Here is a 24,512-nt window from a genome sequence, read left to right on the forward strand (position 1 = left end):
ATTGCTAAACATATCTAAATAAAAGGAGAAATTCAAATATTAGAAGAACTCATCTTTTACAATGGTCTTGCAGAAAACCAACTCTGCCTTGCCGGAACATGTTTTACAGAAAAGGATTTTTTTTTGTTCCTTTTAATTCCGCTGGCCTTTTACAGAGGTTTCATTTGTTGGTTTTCTTTCTGCCTACAGGGAAGTGGGAATTTCCAGGCTTGACAAGCTTAAATCCCCATGACATACAGTCCCAAATTTTGGAGGCAGCTAAGATTTTGATTCTTACTTCACTCCCTGTTGGTTTCCTCCCTGATGCACGCAATGGCTGTTTCGAATCTCAGCTGTTCCAACCGGAAAAAAAAAAAAAAAAGGTCCCTGAAGGAGCAGCGTTAGTTCTTCCAGGCACCTTGCTGCTATCGTACTACAGACACCAGGCGCGTTACTCAGCGCACGAGAAGGGCTTGCAGCAGAAAGAGGCAAAAGCAGAGCACATCAGACTAGACCAGAACCAAGGTCTTCTACGCCCATCTGCTAAGAAGGCTGTATTTATTTTCCATAGCGGTAGTCTTAGGTTCCACTTAAGATATACATTACGTGAAATCTCATTATCTTCTTGGCGCAGAAACTGAATTATACGGTTTTTTTCTGTCACATGTAGTGATGTTTTCTGGTCCCGATTCATCAGAGACATTGGTTTATTAAAAATATTTTAGAGGTTTCACCACTGTTTACTTATAGATCTCATATTGCTAACAAAACATGGGGAAAAAAAAACACTTCAAACAACCGCTTTAATTACTTTGTATCTTGAGACTCATAAAAGTACATACAATGCTCAAAAGCCCTAATTCTAAATTTCAGAAGACATTAATTTCTTATTTTAGTGCTCTGTATTACGTTAACAACATGCTCAAATCCTAAGAAGGGTAGGGCACATGCGAACGTACAGAACTTATGACTTCAAACACAGCATCTTCAAATATTTAGGGGCACTGCCTACACTTTTGGGGTATGGGAAAGAAGCATATATTCATTCACGTACCCCAAGCGATGACAATGTTTTAAAAGCTATCAGGTAACAGAGGAAACTGACCCAGGTTCAGAAAATTAGCATTTAATTTTGTAAAGTCTGTAGAGACCTATCTTAGAGGGTCCAAGCGATGGGAACACCCAGTAGAATCTCACACAGTTTTTATTTCAGGATGCTAGGGACCCTTCCAGTTGCCTACTGAAGGTCAGGTTTAGGTTTATACCAACAAAACCTCTGCTTATGTATCGGGGCTGTCATCATCCCTCTTGAAGAGACCATCTCTTGCAGCTCAGAACCCTACTGGCACTCACGTTTGTCCCAAAGAGGTGACAAGGAATGGAGGCCACCTATTTAACTTTTCTGTAAACGTGCTCAGGGTAACCAGACTTGAATAAAATGCCGTCAGTTCCATCAGGGCTCTGAAAATGAAGTAGGAACCTCTTCTTAGGACACCACCAGCGAGCACAGGAGCAGGAAGAGAAGACTCAGCAAGCACGATGCATGTCTCCCTATCAGCTCTATGAGTCTCCGTTGTTTCTACCCAGCTTTAGAAATAGCCCAAACCCACAAATAAGATTAAAAGATATCCCAACACAAACACTTTCACAAGGAGCAGAAGCACTCCGGAGGGCTGCGGTGGGGCCCGCAGTAACCCTGGCTGAACCCAGGTCTAACCAAGAGATGCTGTTTCGATTAGAGGAGGAAAAGTGTTTTGCCAGGGGTGAAATTTCACCTCCCCTGGGGTAGCAGCCTGCAATTCAGGTCCCCCCCCATCGCAGCCACGCAGGGGTGAGCGAAGGGACGACTTCCCTTCTCTGAAATCAGCGGCGTTTCCCACTCTTGCAGCATGATTCATTCCCCAGGCTGCAGATCAAGGTGCCGGCTTACTCCTTAACGCTGATGAGAAAGGGTAGTCACCCTGTTTGCAATCAGCTAGCATTATCTCATCTCCAGAAACAGTAAGTCAGCAGCTGGCCTTAGGTGGTAAGTAGGGGGTTTCCTTAACAGTTCTCTTCATTGAAATTGAGAAGTTGTTTTTTTGAAGAGAAAAAAAAAAAGTAAAAAAAAAAAAGTGGTGGTTACAGGAAAGGGAATATCTTAACAGAAAGGGGGAACCAATTAACGCTTTCGGCTTGTTCCCCTTCACCAGCGCCTGGAAAGTCTGCTCTGATACAAGCATCTCCAGCCTAGGGCTTTTTGAGAGACCCTTGCACATCCTCGCTGATTACTTCCCCTACTCAGGGAGACAGGCTGTCCTTTACCCTAAATGCTTTTATCCTCTTGATGAGGTCTCTTACCCAGCTGGATCCTGCCTCACTTCTCCCACTGCAATCTCTGAGCCTGAGAGAAGACACCTGGGGACCTTTCACTTTGCTTAGGAAAGAGATTTAATCCTTTCACATCCTGGCATGGGGTTGAAGCGATGCACTCCTCCCCCTCCCTGAACACCTCTGGTTACAGTCCTGGGCAACGGATGTCCCCAGCTGAAGAGAAATCAAAGCAAAGGGTTTTCTCCGCTGTTTTTTTTTTTTTTTCTCTTTCAGGAGTAATTTAAAAGCAGGTGTAGATAAAAAAACGAGGAAAACCCTGTAGGGAACAATCCTGCCGTACCTAGACAAGATGATGAGGCTTAAAATCTCTTCCGTATCTAATCACGGCTAAATCACACCCCGGACGTCCCCTGCCACCCTCGACGCCGCAGGGAGCGTGTCCCTCGTTGTCCTCGCAGCGCCTGGTCCCATGAGGTGACCCGCGTGGCTGCCCTCCTGGGCCTGGGGGAGCCGAGGGGCGCTGCAGAAAATCCCTCTGAGAGGAGGGAGGCAAAAAATCCCTCAACATCACCACCGTGATGGAGCCGAGACGCAAACAACCCCTGTGTTGGTGCAGGGGTTCGGCTGCTCTGCATTTTGGGTTGGGTTTTGTGGTTTTTTTCCCACCGAAGGTCCCTGCGGGCGGCAGGGCAGGGCCGAGGGGCGCAGGCCGCGGGTCCCGTCGCAGAGGGCCGCGGAGCTGCAGAGGGGTGCCTTCCCCCAGCCCGCTCAGCCTGCAAAAGTGCCGCACGATTAATTATACATCTGCGCTACAAAAGATCAGCTCTATAACTGCAGGGGGTGCTATTCATCAGCCTTGAAACGTGCTGGCAGAGGACAGCCAGGGTCCAGCAGTTGACATAAAGAAATAAATAAATACAAAAGCGGGACGCGCTGCGGGTCACGGGGGCGGACGCGCGGCGGGACCCGGGCGACCCAGGAGCGGAGGAGGCCGGTGCCACAGCCGCCTGGGCCCCACGGCTTGGCCGGGGCTTGGCCACCAGGATTAGCCCAGCTGGCCACCGGGGCGAGGTGCTGGGCAGAGCTGGGGCATCGGGCACGGTGACACCCGCATGCTCTCCCCGCTCCTCAGCCCTCCCCTTTCCAGGCTGCAACCCAACATCACGTTCGCAGTGGCCGGGGTCTGGGCTGGCTTCGCCACAGGGGCAAATTTAGAAGGACCCCCGCTCCCTGAGCCCTTTCTTTTGAAGCCCCCGTTTCCCGGAGCGGGCATTCAGCAAGTACAAACGCAACACGGTGTTAGGCATCCTTCCACTGTCACTCTCTGCCACCCTTCCTCCTCCAGACGCACGCACTAACACAAAATGACGGCTTCCTCAACAGACTGAATGAGCAAAGCCCTCGCGCCGATCCCTAATTGTCTGCCTTTTACTCTCTCGCTCCAGTCATATTATATCACAAAACTCAAAGCAGCCCACCCACTGTCCCTGTCTTTGTCCGAAATCTCAAATGAACAGTAAATTGGACAGAGGAAAAAAAAAATGCTGAAGAAGAAGGGAGGGGCAAGCTACCCCCCCCTTTTCCTCCACCCCCTTTTTTTTCCTTCCCCCTTCTTTTTTTTCTTTTTTTTTTTTGAGGTTGCTCTTTGCTGGTGCACCCACACTGCTATTGTGCTGTCGTCAGTTTAAAAGGAAAAAAAAAAAAAAAGATGGAGATATTAAAGAAGAAATCCCATCTCCCAGCCCTTGAGAATGTGACCCCGAGGCCCTGCCCTCCACCCTCCCCGCGCACACCCATCGCCGTCAGGGCCCCCACCCCACCACCCCCTCGCCGCTCTGAACCTGCAGAACAGGGGGGGAAAAAAACCAAACACCTCAGGAACCAAAACAAAAAAACCACCGTCAACAGGATACAGTAGGGAGGGGGGAAGAAGGAAGGGGGGGGGGGGGTATAAAAAAATAAATAAATAAAAATAAAAATAACCCAGGCGGGCACATGCATAAGCCCAATAACCCATTTATGTCGGTCTCCAGAGCTGGAGCCAGACTGCGGGGAGCAGCCAACAGCTGGGGCCTTGGCAGCGGCCGAGAAGAGAGGGCTCCAGCTGCGTCCCCGCGAGACGCCGCGCGAAGCCCCTGCCCCGCGGCCCCCCGCTCGCGCTCACGCTCCCCGGGTGGCCGCGGCGTGACGGGGTGACACGCGCGCACACGCGGGGCGCACGGCCGCGCGCGTGGCCTGCCGGATCCGGCCTCCGCCGGGCCATTTTGCACTCTAAACTTTCGAGAAGGAGAGAGACATAAAGCCCATTTACTGTACCTTTCTGGCATCTTTCTCAGCTTTCCCTGCTGCTTCTCCCCACCCCCTTCCGATTTATCTCAGCTACTGGTTTTATAAACCAAGAGGGTGGAGGGGGGGGGAGGGAAGAGGAGGGGGCTTTTTTTCTCCTCTCTCAGCCCCGTCTGCACCTTCTGCCTGAGCCCGCGAGTGAAGTCACAAGGCTGGGGCTCTGACATCACACCGAGCCCACAAACACAGGATTGTGACTTCACTGCAGGGTAGAACAGGGAGGACGAGGAGAGGGGAGGGGAAACGGCTCTTATTCAAACACATATCTGCAGTAGTAACAAAGGGAACTCAGGAAATGGCTGGCCAAGAAAATGGCTTTTTTTTCGTAAAAAAACACATATCCTCTTTTCTTATTCTCCCCCCCCTCCCGATAAAGTTTGTGACCACAATGGAAATACCTTTTACAAGTGGTTTGAGCAGCACAGGCAGCAGCAAGTGGCAGACCAGCCACCGTCCTCCAGCACTGCCCACGCTCCTGCAGCCCTTTTGGGACGGAGCTGCCCCAGTTACCCGCTCCGGATGCAGAAAAGGTGCTGGGGCTAAGACTGAGGAGCACTGCAGGGGACTGAGAGAGGCTTTCGGGGACGGCAGGGGCGGGGGAAAAGGGCTGAGATAACCGGAGGCTGCAGGTCACACCCGGGATGCACTGAAAAAGCCAGCTGGGATAAGCGGCAGCGCGCTAGCAGTGACGCTCGGCAGCAGAGGTCTCGTAGTCGCGGGTTGGGCTGAGGTAACGCTAATTAGCATGCATTCATTTTTTTTTCCACCTGAGGATCTGAAACCACTTTTAAACTGTAATTGGAATAAAAGAGGTATTAAAGCTCAGGCTTCAGGTAATGAAGTTGTACTAGAGGCCTAAGCAAGGCAACGGAGTTCAACGGTGAGGTTTTCAGTTCCCCGTCGTATTTTCATTTTTTTAGGTGCCCTGAGGAGGGGCAGGTAGACTGAGACAGGTAAAAGAAAGATCCAATGTGCTCCCAATGCAAAGCGATGCTTGCATGTTGCTTTGGGAGTAAAAGCACGTGATACAAACTTCTATGGTCATTTCTGAAATAACGCTACCCCCCAAAAGGGGATATTAAGTACGTATGGGCTTAATTTGGCCTGCATAGTTGCAGGACTTGGGGTCTTCTTCATTTATTCAGTTGGAGGGTTTTTAACAGCAATTTACCAAGACTTAACACAACCTCAAATATTTTGGTATATAGGCAAAAAAAGACCCTCTTATTTGTGTTCAAAATGGAATTTTCTTCCTCCCTTTGAAGAAAGGCAACTCAAACACTTGCACTGTGCTAATAATGCCTGAAGGCCAGGAATTCAGAGGGATAAGCCAAGGGCACAGCTACAGCCAAGTGAAAGGAGTAAAAAAAAATTAAAGCACGCTAATTGCAGACGATGTAATATTTACAAAGTTAACCGGACTGTGGAGCCAAAGGGGAGGCAGCCCGCGCCGCTCGCGGAGCGTCCACCCCTCTTCTCCAGCCTCACCAAGGCCAGCCTGGAGGCAGGAGCGCGCCGGGCGGCGGCAGCCTGCCCCTTCCCGCAGCTTGCCATGCCGCAGGAGGGAAAGCTGTGCATGGAGCGAGCGAGAAGCACGAGGGAAGCGATCCAAATCCCCGCCACGAGCCGGCTGGCAGGTAGGGCTGGGAGGAGCGGGAGCTCTGCGGGCCAGCGAGGCGCGCTGCCGGGCTCCCAGGGAGGCTCCTCTGCGCCGGCTCGCTCCGTCCTGGACAGGCTCTGAACGCCAGCGCCTTGGGCACCGCGAGGGTTTTCCTCCCAGCCTTGGCATGGTCTCAGCACCTGGGAAGATTTTCCCTGGCTGCCTGTGTCATTTTACGGCTTCCAGTGCCAGCGCAGCGATAAAACAGGCTGCAATGGAAGGGATACGCTCTCCTTCTGAGAGGGAGGGGAGAAGGTGTGCTACGGGCACCCAACAGAGCTTGTACCCACCGCGCTCCTCAGAAAGCCTTGCTCCTTGTTTGGCCACGACTACGGTACAGGTTTAATACAGACTGAATCCCCCTGGATTATATGAGAGACACCTCCATGTTTATCCCACTCCTTCCCCTTGGGGATCCTCCTCGGCCCGCCGGCGGCCGGGCAGACAACATGGCTGCTGCGGCGCCAGAGTGCCCACTGACGGCGGGGAGAGCGGCACGCGCTGGTGGGGAAGCGCAGCGAAGGAGCGGGGAAAAGAGAGAAACCCAACACGTGCACGCAAACGAGAACGGGCCTGCTCCGGCTCGGCCCACAGCGCAATTACCTGCCTTGGAAAGCAGCCAGGACGCCCAGGCCGAGTCCCTCCACGCTCGTGCAAAGCGTCGTCAGCGCTGCCGGCACCGCCAGCAGCCCGCGCTTCGGCAGCGCGTCTCACCCCAAAACACCAAACCAGAGACAGGGCAGGGGCTGCACGGGGCTTATTTTCACACAACTGCGATTGTTTTGTTGATGCGGAAAGGTAATTAAAAAAAGTTCTGATTTCAAACGTGCCACAGAATTCCCAGAGCCCGGAGGCTGCTGCTTAGAGGCAGATTAATCACACTGAATTCTCCATCTAGATATTGCATGCACTCCAAACTCCCACCGCTAATAGCTCTAATATTCTCCTCAGCGTGTGCATGCTGCTGGTGTTATGTTCCAGGAATATTAATTCCCCAACTCCAGCTTCTTTCACTCGCGCATGTACCCTAAAGGCTTGCTGCCGGGCACCGGGAGATTATGGAGGAGAGAAAATGGGGCTGTAGGAGAGCCCCGGTGCAAAGGTGCTGGCTAGAGCTCCTTGAGGAAAGTCATTAATGTTCTTTGGATAAGCTAGCAGTCCAAATAAAATCTACCTGAAGGCCAAGTTCTTTAAACAAAGACAGCCAACTACACAGGCACAAGATGGTTGAAATTAAAATGAGTTCCCGACGCTGGCTTTGTCTTACCCGCTCCTGCTACCCCGAGACTTGCCCAAAATTGCGATCCTATTAATTGTGCGCTCTGAGTTACGGATTTATGTTTGTGACTTCCGCTGGTGTCGTCCCCAGTCCTTTTCACCCCCAAGTAAGGCTACACGCATCTGAACTCCGCTGCCATGCGTCAGCAACGCTGAAAATACAGCGGGTTGTAGTGTAGTCACCCAAAGAACAGGTAGCGCTCTACAATGGGTAGCCCCATTGGTGAGCATTTGCTAGAGCTAGAAGGCTCTAGGAAAACAGCTTAGGAGTCCAGCTCAGGGTCTCTCTGCCCATCGGGGAACAGAAGGTACACCCTGGCATCCTCATCCCACACAGAAGAGGGGAGGAAGAAGGCAGAAGGGAAATGTGTATTTTTTCTTTGGATTGAAATAGCTGCTGTTCCTAGTAAGCAGTTCAGTGTGTGTGTGATCTATATATATGGCCAAAAGGCCAGCTGCTAAGCTTTAAAACGAATGCACACTTGAAAAGTACCATTTAAGATGCCTATGATGTAATTTTCAAAGCTGCTGAACGCTCACAGCTCCTAGCGCTGCTCAGGGAAGACTGCAAGCAGTTGCCAGTGTAAAGCCCAGGTCTCAGGTCTCTGAAACCAGCCACACCAGGGCTCTGGAAAACACCGCCCAGAAGACACCTCAAAACAGACGGCTGTGGCCATGCTGCCATTTAGCAGGACTACTTGCCTGACAAGAAGCTGTCATGGATATGATTTTTCTTTGTCAGGTAGTCAAAATACATATTGCCGTGTAATATACATCGGCATGCCTATGTCAGCACTGGGAAATAAAAGGGAGTTTGCCCCTTTTGTTGCAGGCATTTCCGATAAGCATACCGACACAGCATCTGAGCCATAGGTAGATTCTGCTGTATAGAGCAGCCTGTCAACTGTTATCACAGCTCAGAACACCTCAGCTAGTCTCTGGACTAAAACCTGTAAGACCACAGATGCACAGACAGAGATGGTGGTCTTATGACAGTCATGACAGATCAAAGAGAAAAGGCAGCATTTTTGTAGCTGAATACTGTGCAGTGATCTGGTGGTGGTTGCAGGGAGGTGCAGCAGAACAGAGACATTTTTCTAAGCTTCCTCTGTTTCCCATAGATCCCACAGGTCTACAATCACACGTGTCCTGAACTCTCAGCCCCAATTCCTTAAACTCGATTCCTGCTGCAGGGAAGGGGGAGAACGGGGCTTCAGCCCTGGCAATGGCTGCATAAGGCCCTTGGGGCTGAACTCTGCTGTAGTGCAAGGGGAGAGGCGCTGGTTTCCCTCCTTGTGATAAACCGAGGCATCCCTCTGTGTAGCTTAGGTGCAAATCTGTGATCCTCCTTCTCTCTTTGTACACAAAGAATGAAGCAGATAGCGAGGCTGACATCTAAATCCTCACTATTGGACATCTGAGATAACCCCGGTTGTTTTTGTTTTTCAAGCTCAAACATATGAGAAGGGAGAAAGACAGAAGGATTTCAACCCCTGCCAAGCCCTGTCGCCAGCCCCCTGAGTTACAGATCTATGAACTCTTATGGGATGAGGGCTCTTTGCTTTTATCTCCCTGTGCAGCTCATGTCCTCAGCCCTTTGCAAACAGATGTTTTGCCCTCCGAAAGGGAAAAGAGGAAGAGAGAGAGAGAGCACGAGAGAGAGAGAAAGCAGGAGCAGGAATGCTGTCTGCAGATGTCAATCAGGACTTCAGTCTAGGTCTTACCTGCCAGTCCTGCAGAAGGAGGATACATGAATTTTCTAGTTGGATAGTCAGTATCATCAAACAAGAAAATTGTGAGGTTTGGATTGTAATGCAGTCTCACGTTCAGTAAAAAAGGCCTTGTTACATGGAGAAGATGTGGGACTGAGGATCCTATTCCTAGCACCTTAAAAATTAAAATTTCACTACAAATCTCCTAAAGAAATGGACAAAAATAGTACAGCATTTCAGACCGTTTGTGTAGAACACGGTAACACTGGCAAGGGGGAAGTGATCGTAGGTAGAATACTGTCAGGTTCGGGGAAAGCTTTCTCTGCATTTTTCAAAATTATACGAAGGAAAAATATTCTTGGGAATGAAAAGTCTAATGATTACATGTACATAGAGAGTGTCATCTCCATCTCGGCGCTCGGCAGAAACCAGCTCCCCCACGCCAACACCCTCCCCTCCAGCCACCCACCCTGATATTCTTCCTCGCCACTTCCCACCCATTAACCCAGTACCTGCAGTGCAGTGCTCAAGTGGGACTGGCGGAGCTGCTGCCGCTGTCATCTCGTCGGAGCTGGCAGTCACCTGCCAATCTCGCCCCCACTTCCTCCTCCCTCCCGCTCCCCCCACCCCTCGTCAGTGCCGCTTTCCCTGGGGATAGATCACTCTCCCCCCCCCCCCCCCCCCACAAGCAGCCTCACAAATAACTACCGTTCACTCAATAATATCCCCCTCCAAGGTTTTTAATGACCGGCCGCGCGCGGCGCTCCGGACTGGCAGGAACGGGACGGAGAGGGAGGCTAGCAACAGGGGGTAGGAGAGTTTGGATGGCTGCGGGCTTCACGCCGCGGGGAAAGCTCCTTCCCCTCCACATGGCAGCTCTGGCACGGGCGACCCACAAGCCCCCATGGGATGCCGAGGCCCTGGCAGCGGGCAGGTGGAGAGCGGGCGACGTGTGCCGCCTGGTTGGGGAGGGGGCCGGGTGCCGCGGGTGCTGATGCTGACAGCCGGGCCCCCGGGGCCAGGGGAGGTCCTGGAGCACCTCCAGAAAGCACGGCCCGGGACAGCATCGAACGAGGCGACCAGAAACGGAGGCGGCGAAAAAAAATCAGGTGCATTATTCCCTTTTGGACATCTTCACAAAATACATATCTCAACATACAGAAAGGCCTGGGTCATGTTATTGTTGCTTCCTTGCAAGAGAACAGTCTTATTAAGCCCCCCCCTCCTTTTTTTTTTTTTTTTTCCTGAAAATTCATGGGTTCGTGGTCTGGGAGGCATTTTCTTCGCCTTGAATGAAACGGACGTGGCTCACTGAACTTTCAAACAAGCTCTCCACCTAATGTTTGTTTGTTCGCACCCATTGCAACTCCCTTAATTTTGAACAGGTCTAAATAAGTTTTGTCTTTTTTTTTTTTTAAATAATCAGTCACTGAAGTTTTATCTAAATAGCCCTAAGCCTATTAGTGCTGGGGTTGTCCGTGGAGCCCCCTCCCCCCCGAGGTTAAACAAGCCCACAATTCCTTTTGTACTCTAAATAACACGCTGGGAAGAAAAGAGGCAAAGAGGGATAAAAAAGCCCAAGCCCCACACTCGGTCCTTTTTAAACATAAAGAGACACCGGAAAGGGGCATAAACGCAAGGCCTCTTTTAATTCCCTCCCTCCCCCTCTTTGTAGGTCACCTTTCCTATGAAGACATTGATGCTTTGAGTCTTCATTTGCTTAAACCAAGAGAAGAAGTTCAGGTAATCGCCGTTGCACCTCAGGAGCGGGGCGGAGGACACTTCTCCAGGGGGTGTGCTGGGAAGAGGACAAGTGTGAGGGAAGGGGCCCAAAACCCAGAGGGGCAGGGACCCAACATGCACGGGGTGCCCACCGGGCAGGCATGTTTTGCTCTGAGGGGTCAGAGCCTGGCACCACCCTGCCCATGTCGGCCTGGCAGCCCCTGGGCAGCCACCCCTCCGCCCCAGGGGGGGCCCAGCTCCCCCGAAATCAGCAGCAGCCTTCCCACTGCTTCATTAAACTAACACAGCTTCCCGCCATTGCCCCGGCAACCGCCACAGACCTCCTGTTTGCCAGCTGGGGGAATTAAAGGCAGCCTGGCAGCCAGCCCCCGGCTCGGCTACCTTCGAGAGCTCGCCTTCTACGCTGTCAGAAGGCGTCCCCAGGCGGGGAGGGGGCTGGAGGAGATGGAGGCTGGGCAGAAGTGGTCCCCCAGAGAGCCAGGACACCCCACCACCACAGCACGGAGCTGTTGGCATCCAGCCCCCCGCAGCAGCGAAGGGCTGCTTCCCACCTCTGCTGAGCACTTCACCACGGCACCCTCGCTCCACTTGGGATCCCTAGGGACTACGCAATGCCCCAAAAGCTCCAGCGGTCCAAAGGTGGAAGCTACTCCCCCATCACAGCATCATCCCTGTCCAAACACGACCACAGTTCTCATTAGTCACCAACACATTCCCCTCGGTGAGGTGAGGTAGCAAATTATGTCTTCTTGTCCCCAGTTTTCTTCCTTTTTCTTAAATCATGTACGCTGTGATGTATGCCTTAGCATGAGCTCCCTGCTTCCATCGCCTCCTTGATGAATGAAAGGAGAGAAGACAGGATGAGCTGCCCCTTCCTTCACTGCTCTCCCTTAGAAAAAACATTCTCAGGAAGAACTGAATGAAAAATGGCAATTTCATACAGGCCTCAAGTGCACAGACACACTCCCGTCCCTCTGCTTGCTCTCAATCCTTCTGTTCAAAGTGGGTCGATGGTGCTTTCAGGCAGGTCAGAAAAGTCCCTCGGCACAGTTCCCCTTCCCACTGAAGGAACCCAACGCTTTGCCCAAGTCCTCATACACACCCAAAATTAGATGGGCTGGGCTGGTGTCTGAGGGGGTGAAGAGAACGAACCCTGCTTACTCCAATGGCTCCGTACAGAAGAATGTATTTCCATAGAAAATATAACCAGCAACAAAGGGCGAAACTTGCGGGGCTATCTCCTGCCTTCAGCGCATATCCTGCAGCACAGCTCTGCAATACGCAGACCGCTTCCAGCACCTTCTTAGCATCACCACCATGGGCTACAAACACCACAGAGGAGGCCTGCCAAACTGGTGAGGAGAGGAAAACACCTCACTCCACAACAGCAACAAATAAAGGAGCGCTATTCACAAAACTCGGGAATCCAAATCTGTTTTGTCCTGTTTTCCATGACTACTGACTGTGAGTAGAGGTCTCACAGGGACGAGCATTAAGTATTTATTCCAGCTCTTGGTTTTGTCAGATTCTGATGCCACTAACATGTTTCGATTCTGCTTGGAAAACAACACGTCTTTTTTAATCCAGGGATCCCAAAACAACACTGCAGAAGTACCTCTAACCTCATCGGTAGCACCCAGGCTTCACACAGCTCTGCAGCACGCATTTCCCAACAGAAACCTGCTCCAGTCCAGAGCCTGAACAATTTGTATGCCCTTCTCCTCTCTCCTTTGTGGTAATATTTAGCCTTGTCAAATATTGCTTAGCTGCACATTAAATATCACAATTAAGGAAGACAAAGAAGGGAAGAAAGAAATTAGGATCTTCCAGATTCTGGCCACTACTCTGAATTGCACAAGGAAGTGGCACATGGAAGATGTGGAGCTGTTTGTAAGCATTAAACAACTCACTGAGCAATCTTGCAGGAACAAACATAAAGGCAACATGTCCTAGCAACCCTACAAAAATTATCTGAGAGATCCCACCTCAGTGACAGGGGACAGCATTGTAGTTAAGGGTTTCTGAACAAACCTAGAGCAGAGGTAAATAAGGGGCAGGGAAATATAATCAAACACGCCAGTACAAAGCTCCCAGAAAGAACTGTTACAGACCATAAAAGGGATGTCTTTGAGATGAAGGGAAAACAGTACAAACACTTTGTCATCATCCACTGGAAACAATAGTGGCGGTGGGAAGAATATTGCCTTACTTCTGGTGGGGGATGCAGAAAAAAGGGGAAGCTTTCGGCTACTTGCAGGAGAAACTGAGAGGGGAGATGTGTGTGCAGACCACTGCAGGTAATGACCACTGGACTGGGAAACTTGGTTGGAAGTTGCAGGCCTGCCAGCACTCCTGGTTTAATCATCTGTCTTCTACTTTGGAGGTTTCCCATGTTCCCATCTTTTGGTTCTCTCTTTGTGCAGGACTCTGACCTCTCCAAAAAATGTTGCAGGCAAAATAAGCAGGTTTCTAGTTCTTAAGCATTTCTTCCAGGCAATAAGAAGTTGAATCCCGGAGGCTTAAAACCAAGCCAACTCCGTCCCCGAAACAGAAACCAATCTACGTTTAAATCTCAGGTTTTTCAGGTAGTGCCAGGGCGTGGAGGGAGAAGAGGCTGACAAGTCCTGAAGCCCAGGGCCATCTGCCCTGACCTGGACTGCTCTGCGCCCTGTCCCCACCTCTCCAACCACGAAGCGCTCGCCGCCTGCTGCTGCCAAACCCACTTTAATTTTTTCCACGCTCCTCGCTAATTAAACCTCCAGCCCGTTCCGCCTCTCCTCCCACCTGGCCTAGCTCAGCTCCCCGCTTTCACATTTTTTTCATTCTTCCCCACACCCGAGAGATTCAAGTTTCTGGAGCCTCAAAGGCCGGGGCGGACAAGGAGCCGCCTCAGCCCAGCCGAACCATGGCCTGCCCTCCTCCAGCGGGGATTGCTGCCGGCGAGCCGGAGGCGCACAGGGGCAGGAGCGGCGCTGGCCTCGGCGCGCGCCCCACGCTCGTTTTCCCCGGTGCTGCCATACATGATTAATCATCCCCGGGACACGCCTGCCGCTCCCCCCGGCTCTCAAACAGCCACAGCAGCAGCGAGAGCAGAGAAACCTCCCCGGGTGCCCGGCCCCGGCCTTGCTGGCGTCTCCCAGCGGAGACCTCCGATCCTCCGCTCGTCTGCCCCTCGCCCGCCCGCCTCGCGGCCTCGCAATTAATCTCTACCCTTCCCCCATGTTCAAGCCGGCCTCGCCTCCCCCCTCCCCCAGCCCCCGTCCATCTGTGTCTAATTGCGTTTCATCTGCAGTCGTTCTCTGGAAGACTCACCGGGAAGGTGTCCAGAAGACGCGCGCAAGCCCAAGCACGCGCTCGACGTGGGGCGCGGGGGGCGGCGGCGGCTCAGGGGCGCCAAGTTGGGTCCTCCAGGCCCACCGTCCCCTCTCCGGGCAGGGGACGAGGGACTACGAAGGACGAATGCCCACGCAAAGCGGCGCCGGACAGACGGGGAGCCGTGAGCTCGTCCCCTGGCCTCCCGCACACCCGCTCCCCTGCATAAACAACGCACGTGCGCAGCGGTTCTACACGGCTCGCAGGGCTTCCTCCTGGAGGGCTGAGTCCCGAGCTGGGGCTGGTGAAGGGTTCAGATCTCAGGTGGGACATGTGCTGCCCAAGGGTTGAGTCCATGGTTTCCTTCAGAGGAGGCTGGAGCCACGTGGTTTCACGCGCTACTGCCAGATAATGCGAAGGTATGGGTTAACGTGCGGCAGCTGGGAAGGCGAGCCTGGCTCCCAGCAAGGGAAATGTTCTCCACCTTTTCTTCAAAAAGTAAATCTTACAGCTGCCAGAGGTTAGGGACTGAGCTACTAACCCACCTAACACCACCTAAAGCCTTGTCCGTGCGCTGCCAAAACTTTAAATATACGAATTCGCAGCTCCGGTGGGGGTGACACGTTTCCTGTAGCAGGACAGCAACTTGGACCCAGACAAATCTTTTAGCTCTGCACACAGAGTTGCTTCTATCCGCGCTACCAGTGAGCAGAGCTATAACCAGTGCCTCCCAAGCTTTTTCCGTCACTCGCCTTCCATTCGCAATGGCTGCCCATCCCAACCAGCCCCGGATAGGCAAACACGGGAGTAAGCAGTCGAGTTGCTGTGACTAACGAGTTGCCATTTGCCAGCTGAGTCACAGCAACACTAAACCAACCAACCTCCTGGTGGTTTGAGCCAACATTTTACTTCTTACTGCAATGAGGAAGGACTGCAAACAGAGTCAATTACTATAGCCCAGATGACGGCTTATAATCTGATCATGGTAAATCAACTCGCTGGCAATCATCTGTTCATACATTTTGCTCTGCCAATATCAGGTTTAGTCAAATCTTTTGGTTCCACCGAATGCCATAAGCTGCCTGCGTTTCTGCAGTACAACTGTAATGCTGTTTGTGGTGAAGATGCAGAAAGCTACCACCCCATTTTTATCCTTTTAAGCCTCTCCTCAAGACGCTTATTCTAATGAGAAGTGCCACATTTGAAGATGTCAATCTACAGAAGCAGATGTGGCCCAAACATATATATAGGTCTTTAAATAAGCACAAAAATCATGCTTCTTTCTCCCTCATCTTTCTTGGGTATTGGCCACTGACCTGAGAGTCCCAGAAGTCTGGGTTCAGTCCCCTGTTACAGTGCAGACTTTCTGCACCATCTTGAACCACAACACAGTTTTTCATGAAGCTATAAAATGGGGGCAGGATTAGTTTCGACACAAAGCAAGGAGAAATACATGCATCAATGCTCCTAAAAGGCTCTGTACAAAAGACAAGGGTTGTATAAATAACTAAATATAAATATACACAACAGATTTACCACTGCCCCAGAACTCTGACTTTGTGAGGCAGTCTACAGAGACGGGTATTTTCCTGACGCTCACCGATTTAAGGAAAACAAGTACCTGTGAGAGAACAGACAGCACTCCATCTGCAGATGAATTTTATCTGCTTTCGATGCTAGTTCAGAGCCAGCACATGCTGGGAGTAAACAAAATTTGTTAGGAGACAACAGTATGTGACAAATGAGAGCAACACGTGGACTAAGGACCGTTGAACAAGTCCCCGTGCATGCCAGCATCACAGAAACTTCCACTACCCGTCTGAAGCCTTGCAGAGAAAAACACTGAAACTCACCTCTCCTCCCACTGCTAGCGGCACTCTGGTCCATGTCAACATGCATCCTCCACACTGGCAGAGGAAGTTTTTACTGGCATCGCCTAAACTGTATTGTCACGGTGCAAGGACTGTCAACCCTGTATCTTTCATCAGCACAGAGTTCTCCTTATCAGAGAAGGAAAGCACAAAAGGGAGGGAGAAATGCGTACACACAAGCAGTGTTTCTCTGATGCTCAGCATAAAAATCTAATCAAAATTGTACCAGAATGGTGATGTGAAAAGCACCCTGCCAAGTCAGTAATAAATATAAAATTCATATCTAACATTTCCACAATATATCACCTCTCATCCTGCAGTACTTTCCGCATTGTTAGGACTCAGATGAATCCCCAAATCAGCACAGATTTGAACTGGAATCTACCATTTTTGTTGGCTTCACATTCTTTCAAATTACATCCTTAAGCGAGAGTAGGATAACAGACACTTAAAATGGCCCCTTGAATGCGGCAGCAGCCATTTTAAATAGGGCCCGACTCCTTCCAGCTGCCCAACTCATTCCCCAAAGCTTGCCCCCCGTCCACCGTCTGTCCCTCTCACTCCCTGAGCCTGGCTCACCATGCTAGCCATCCCGTGGCAAAAGAAAGGCCACATGGTAATTTTAGGGTGCACAAATGGCTGTCTGCCCCAGTAGGCTCCATCAACGACATCCCAACTCCAAAACTCCAGAGGTCGGAGCCACTGAGATTTCACAAGACAACAAAACCCAATCTTCTCAGCTTTCACCTTTCTCAGGCAGTAGCAGACAATGCCCCGCAAAGGTGTTATGCACGGCATCCGCAGGGACCAAGAGCTCCGCACCATGAGGCTAACAGTAGTAACAGCTTCTCCTTATCGTGAAGACCACGTGGATTGGGAAAAAAGTGGAGAGGGCATGGAGTAAAAAGTGATCTCAGCTTGCTTTCCATTAGTCATAGCCTACCTCCCTATGGCCTGTTATCTGAATACTCATCACCGAATCCTTCCCATCAGATGCATTTGCCAGTGATTCTGATGGGAACAATTAGCTGCGCCATTCTTTCTCATCCTATCAATGCGCTTACATGACAAAACGGCGTCCATTTTTGGCCCAAAGATTTCACGTTCTGCAAGACAGGTGTATAAAAGACAGGAGGCGTTAGAAAACCCCGAGGAACTGTGCAAGTGTTAATAGCAGTGGGTACCTTAAGATAGAAGGGCTGATTTTAGTCCTTCATGCATCATACCGTATCTGAGCACAGCAGGTCTAAATACGGAAAGCGTATTCTCAAAGCTCAGCTAGCACTAAGGTATCTAAACAAAGACCAGGTTTTCATGACTGTTCAGCAACCACAAGCAGTAGGTGTTCAGTTCCTAAAAATTCTGACATTGCATCTAATGAGCCACAGACAATCTCAAACTACTCCACTACTAGTGGTAGCACAGCTAACTAGGATTAGCAGCAGTGAGACATGCACTGCAATTTTCCCCCTTTTGTCAGGTAAAGTTTCAGGGATCCTTCATATTGTTCATACTCATATCTTTTCACTTCTTGGTGGCACTGCCTGCAGACCACCATTTGGGGGAAAAAGTCCTTGGAAGCCACAAAGATATGAATGGTTTAAAATAGTCCATACAAAGGAGGAAAAAGGAGATACTAATGCTTGAAGATGCTCCCGAAAGAGGGTACACAATAAAGGTAGGAGTCTTCTGAAGTTCCATTTACATTTATCTGCATCTATGCTGATGAAATCAGGACAGTTATTTCACCTCTAGCAGCAGAAACACAGCTGCAGCACAGTCAGATTCAACTCTCGATAAAAAAAATAAATAAATAAACCAACACAATGTCACTTAGCTTCACAATGCGACGATAAACTATGCATCATTTGTCTTCCTTTTCATAGCATAGATAAGGCCCTAGAACAGCATCACCTGAACTGCGGTCCACAGGTCACTGCTGGTCTGTGAAGCGTGATAGGCGGTCCGTGCAGCACACTATCTGCAACCACCGCTCAGCGAGCCACGGCACCTCGTACAACTCCCCATCCATTGCCCGGTGTCATTTTTCTCATTATAAACACTGAATGTCTTTACGCCTGTATGCCAGATAAACACATCTAAATGTAAAATATCGGCCAGAGTGCATTTATTTTGACCAAGGGGAAGCAACAGTGTAAGCCCCTTCCTGAGCAAGCCAGCTATGTCATTGCAACTGCAATGTTCATCATGTTCTACGCACAGTCATTGCAGTAATGCAGACATAGGAGAAGCAGGACACATTGCTGGGGCATCTATTGGAGAAGGCTGTTGCAACAGAGCTACTTCTGTGTGTGTGTGGGCACTGTCGCAAGTGAACTGCTGCACTTGCTGCATGTGCTTGCAATATTGGCAGTTTCTAGAGCTGACAAGCCTCAAATGGTCTTAGTTGCAACCATACCTGAAAGCCAGTATTTAATTTTGTGCTAAACCTGCTCAAAAGCTCAAAATAAAATAGAAGGTCGCAGAAGTAGAACCAAGAAAGGAAGAACATTGGCTTGTTACTGCATGGTACAATTAGGGAAAGAGGACAAATCACTTTAACAAGGAGGCATATGGTCTTATCTTCTCAGGAAAACGATGGAAACGCAATCATTCGGGACAGTTACAACTAAATTGGACACAAACACAAGAAAACATGCAGAAGGAAGTATCACATCTACTGCATTTTGATCATGCATGGAACGAGGTAATGAGATCAGTGATTCTTGTAGGGTTTTTGTTTTTGTTTGGTGCTGGCAAAAGGATATTTAATTCCTCAGCTAAAAGCAGGTTTATTTTATACGTCCAACTTGCCAATGTCTACCCAGGTTCCAGTGCGGGACAGTCCCCCTGTCACACAGGAATGTGACAAATGTGTAAGTATAGGTCGGAACAGAAAGGTGTTAGGCAGTACCTCCATTGTTGACCCCATGAGGATAATCAAGTAATCGTGCTGCATCAGGTTGTTTGTTTTGCTTAAAATGAATTTACTTCAACAAGTAATTAATATTTTGAGTAGAGAAGGCCTTTGTTAAAGATTCACCACAATCACCCCTTCAATTAAGGTTTTAAATGTTCACATTCATAGATTCATTTACACCTCCCACTTGTCCTTCAGCAATGCAAGGAAAGACCAGAGTTTACATTCCTGGCATCTCAAAGATAAAAGAGAAATGAAACCAAATCATCCACAAAACAAAACACGATAAAAAAAATTAAAAATAAGAAAACACTCCAAACAAATTAAAACACCCCAAACCTACCAGGTCTTTTATCCATCACCAGCGAGGAGAAGTGGTGTCCAAGATGAACGGCGTGGGCACCTGTCCCCTCTCGTGTGCAGCACGAGCGGTGACATGAACCAAGGAGCCGCGTGGGCAACCGGGGCACCACGGGGCACGCCAGGAGGAGACCTGAGCCCCCCGCTAGGCCGAGCCTGCGGTTGTGGAGCCAGGCTCAGCGTGGGGCGCGTGGGGCGGCCATCTTCCTCAGCACCTGCACGGGGGCCCACGGCTCTCTCCCCTGCGTGCCACGAACTCGGTGCGCTTCAGCGGCAGGCGCGTCGCCCCAGTACCCCAGGTTGCTAGGGCATTTGCATATGTTAATTGCAATGTCAGGGTATTTGCATGCGCTGATCACCGGAGCGATGTTTGGCCCCAGCGCCTTCGCTTATTTAGGGGAAACGGCTGGATCCGACTATACCTGTGCCGTGCTGATGTCACCGGCTGCTATTTCCAGCCCGGTTGCCATGGAAACAACCAGGCCTCAGCACCAGTTAGCAGTTCAATATATAATTTACTTATTCTTTTTCACCTAAGTGATTAGGACTCAAAATACAGAAGCATCTCACATATATAAAATCTCCTGATCATTTCACAGGAATTTCTTGAAGACAAAAAAAAACAGCCAGAAATACCACACTGCGCTTTTCTCCAGGGAAAGAAGAGACAAATAAAAGCCAAAAAGAAGGAAAAAAACAATCCTTCCCTCCTCTGTCCCCTGCCCTTCCAAGTTTCAAGGGAGGCAAATGCTAACATAACACACCTGCCTCATCACGCACAGCCGTAAACCCCTGCAGAGGAATGGCAGCCTGACCCCAAAAAGGCCTTCCTTGGCTTCTACAGATGACCGTCATATGTTAAGCAAAAACTCTCTCCCTCCTCCTCATTAATCTTAGAGGAAGCAGCGATTCACGCTCCTAGCCATCGTACTGCTAACCAGAGCCTTTGGGAAGGCCACCCTGCTCCATCTCTGCCGCCTGCTGCAAGCCACAATTCCAGCGGTTGCCTATACTTTCCATAACTTTTTTAACTATTGTTTTGGTCCGAGGTGAGGTGATTTCTCTGGTTTTCCACCGCCTAACCAGTCACCGCAGGAGTTGGTACCAGACCCAAAGGTTATGCTTCAAAGTACTGGTCCAGCGAGAGACAATACAAATATTTTAACGGAGAAAATTTTCAAGGGATTGCTCTACGTTCAGGTGAAGTAACGGCCTTAACGTTTCACATTGTTTCTCCTTATTTTCAAAACGGGAAGTTTTAAACATTAATTTTGAAAAACAACAGCTTTGTAACTAAGCTGTGCGGTCTGGCAGAACAATAGCTAGAGCAACCCCCCAGAGCTTCCAACCAATGCTGGCCACCCCCTCTTACTTCCCAAAACAAAACACGCCATCACAAACCATCTAAACTTGTACTCCTTTTCCTGGCCGCTTACTCCTCCCATGTACAGCTGGGCACCAGCCACCGATGAGAACCCAGAGACGTATCCCAGGCAAAGCGTTAAGTTGGGCACACTGCTCACTGAAGAGTAAAATTAAACAAAAATGCACAAATATTCTTCTGTAGTTGCTTTTTGTTCATCTTCAACATTTTATGGGCTAAGAGGTTTTCATCTGCAAAACAGAACAACGCTGGACAACAATTTGAAAGCCACCAGGGCGAGTTAGCAGGGGACTGTGCCAAGCCTTTAACTATTCGAAGAATTTGAGGGGCTATTTGCTGGAGAAAGGAGGGTGCCATCAGGCACCTGGGCCAGTATGACTTCAGGAGCAAATTTTAGAGGTCTTCCTCTGCAAAATCATTAACAAGGTAATTTGGAGTGGTCAGATGCTTCAAACAAAACCAAAAGATACCACCATCTTGCCCCATCTTACCCTATATAGAAACACAGGGTAATGCCTGAAAAGTAAAAATCAAATATATGTAATCTATAAATCTAATTGACCTGAATGAACCTTTGTCCTTATTTTCTTCCTTTTTTTTTCCTTCCAACTTGCTTCTTTCCAACTCCTTGACTACCTTTCTCAAAACCACTGCTTTCGTTTGCGCTCTGTTTCCTTTTCTTCTTTGATCTGCAGAGTCTCCTTCCCTCCCACCCTTCTGCACAATCCTCTACATTCCCCACAGCTCAACCCCAGCATTCCCCTGCACCACTCCATCTGAGCTTCCTCTTCGCCCTTTTCCGGAGCTCGTCCCCTTCTGTCCCTTCATGCCCTCACTCTAATTCTGTTGGGTCGCAGTGTGCTTCTCTCATGTTAGCATCTGGTGCACGCTCAACCAATATCAATCAAATAAAACAGCCACAAAACCTTTGAGAGTTTATCAGGAGCCACCCTGATTTCAAAGCCAACGGAAATAAAAGATAAATTCTAAGCGATTTGGCAAAGACACCACATGGGAAGCCAGAAGTAGTGCCGGAATAGAAGGCAGTGTCCAGAATCACTCAGATCTATCCTTGGGTCATTGCATGGTCAAGAAACAGATCGCACAATCGACAAACCAAAACAGATTTATGCCGAGTCCAAACGAGAAACAGCCACTGAAAAAATAATGTCTGTTGGCTGCAGGTTGTGAAGCATGATTAAAAAGCTGATTAAATGTTTCTATTTTAGGGAAGAAAAAAAAAGAATCTTTTTAAAATCCCTTTGCTACAGCAACTTATCTCACACAGGGAGCGAGGCTAGAAAAACATGTTGTAGTGAGTTTAGCTATGGGAAAATGACTGATGCTTTGGATAGAGCTGACAGCTGACTCAAGAGTCATCACTGGGGCTAACATCTTCCTTCTCCATGCAGCCTACAGTGGTCTGGCATGTCTCAAAACTTGAAAGAAAAAAAAAAGAAAAAAAAAAGCTGCTGATTTCATAAGGAAGTAGCCTACGAGGCTGTTTGGAGAATGAAGTCAACTACATATGGTTCTATTTATTTGTTTGTTTTGGGGTGGGGAGAGGGAGTCAGTGGCAAATTCTCAACCCTAACAACCAGCTCACAATAAAAGCTTATGAAGTCAAGGGTTCCTCAAGGAAAAAAAAAAAAAAAAGAAAAAGAAACACTCTTGAATTTTTTATTTATTAAATAAATGCCAACATATTTGCAGGATTCCAAAACTCAGGTATCCAGCTCTAATGATTAAAGAGTGTTTCTCCTTGAGGCCACCATTTGAATCTAGCCCAGATAAGCTGTAATCCAAAACTGCCTTTGGATAGCAGGTCAATATAGTTTACACAAAAAAAAAGCCTTCTGTGTTTGGAGGTGATGCAAAACAGGTACACTAAGCAGGTCATGTCCTAATACACAGCTAGACCTCTACACCGCAAACCAAACACAGCTGCATTTGAATGCATGGCCAAAGTTTTCTGCATTTTCTTTTAGTTAAAAAAAAAAAATCCCCCTAGGAAACTCTGTACAAAAATATCCCTTCTCTGTGCTTTATGAATGAGAATTCACATACAAAAAGGCAGGAAATGAGGTAAGGTTGCTTTTTCCCTCATTCTCTGTATTGTGACCACAACACACACATACATGTATAAATTTAAGAATATAGCTGCACACACATATAGCTCTGCATCTCATCCAAGTGCTGGTCACTTGGGAAAACTTTGAAATTCAAGAATTCTGTGACTCCGATACTACAACCATTACCAGTTGGGAGCTAACATACATTTCTTTTTTTGTTCATCCTGAAGCTTTGAATTATAATTTGCTCATTAGCCTAATAAATATCTCATCGTTGTGTGGCCCATAACAGCAGAAACAGCAGTTATTATAACAGTTCCCCGCTGCACCAGAGGAAGCTCTTCTGACCTCAGCATCCCAGAGCACCTTAAGCAAACACGGATCCAGTATAGCCATGGTCCTCCTGGAGCTTTCCTGCTAACCCAGACATATGCAAAGCAAAAGGTGTTGCTCTCCTTCCTCCAGAGCACACATGGGCTCTTCTCCAGCCACAGGAGAAATATCGCATCCCCAGAGATTTCCTCCATCTGCTCTCTGCGAAAAAAAATTAACAATCTATGGCACAGGGGCAACACATGCTGTAAAAAAGGTTCCCTCGCTCAAGAGCTTTGGCTGTGCTGAGCATTTGGTTTTGACCAACATAATTTCCTGCCATTCCACTTTTCCCAGGTTGCCTCTATATCTGTCCTGAACCTGTGTGAGACTCCAGCTTATACGTGATCCAGAGCCTAGCAAGAATTCCCTCTCAGAATGGAAGGGTAAGAAATCTTAGACTGGAAGGGTAAGAAAACCGGGTTATTTAGCAGTTAACAGATTTACAAAAACAAAAAACAAACAAACAAACAACAACAACAAACTTTTCAATGCATATAAAAATGACCCCAAAATAATGAGTCTGGTTTTGTTTGGGTTTTTATTTTTTCAAGTTGAGATTGTGATTCTGATTCTGCTGAGACCTCCCCTGGCCCATTCCCAAAACATATGCGTGATGAGAGGAGTGATGACTCTCCCAAATGTACTAAATAGGGCAATTTTGGGACCTCCTCCAAGATCTCTCTCCATCTGCCCACCTCCTGCCCGACGATTCGTTCTGTCCCCCAAATCTCCAGCTCCACCGTGTTCTGCAGCCCTGCCACCGGCTCTCGTCTCGGTGCCACGTTACCGCTGTCACGTCCCACCCCACAGCAACACCTTCAGTCCCGCTGGAGCTCTTTGCCTCCCTTCTCAGACTTGCACTGTGGAAATTCCCTGGATTTCCGTTCCCAAAGCCAGGTGTTCCTGGGGCACAAAGGGGCAGAGGACGCTGCTCGCGGAGCAATCCTACGTTACACGTCTTTGTCTTCTGCTGTAACAGCAGGCATCGTTTCCAAAGCAGAGGCAGCAAGTTGTGCCTTTCTACACCAGCTCAGACCAGCTCTTGTGCCCCTGGTAGCTCGCTTGTCCCATATCCCTTCAGGGTTACTTTTCAAGCACGGCTGAAACTTCTAGCGTCATTATCAGAGCAAATTCAGCCCCGCTGACACCCCATCACCTGCCCATACAGAAAGTGGGAAGAATTAGGG

General features: G+C 49.2%; 1 protein-coding gene across 5 annotated transcripts in view; it reads right to left on the reverse strand.

Moving 5' to 3' along the window:
* TCF20 (transcription factor 20) overlaps window positions 1–24,512 on the reverse strand; it is a 119,956-nt gene that overhangs the window by 62,872 nt on the left and 32,572 nt on the right. The window contains exon 1 of one of the 5 annotated variants that reach the window (XM_040554715.1): window positions 4,609–4,773. The exons of the other annotated variants lie outside the window; for them this stretch is intronic. The gene's annotated coding sequence lies outside the window, so the exon portion shown is untranslated. Of the gene's footprint in view, window positions 1–4,608; window positions 4,774–24,512 lie in introns of those variants that run through there. 5 annotated transcript variants of the gene reach the window in all.

The sequence above is a fragment of the Cygnus olor genome, chromosome 1 (assembly GCF_009769625.2).
Source record: "Cygnus olor isolate bCygOlo1 chromosome 1, bCygOlo1.pri.v2, whole genome shotgun sequence".
NCBI classification, from domain to species: domain Eukaryota; kingdom Metazoa; phylum Chordata; class Aves; order Anseriformes; family Anatidae; genus Cygnus; species Cygnus olor.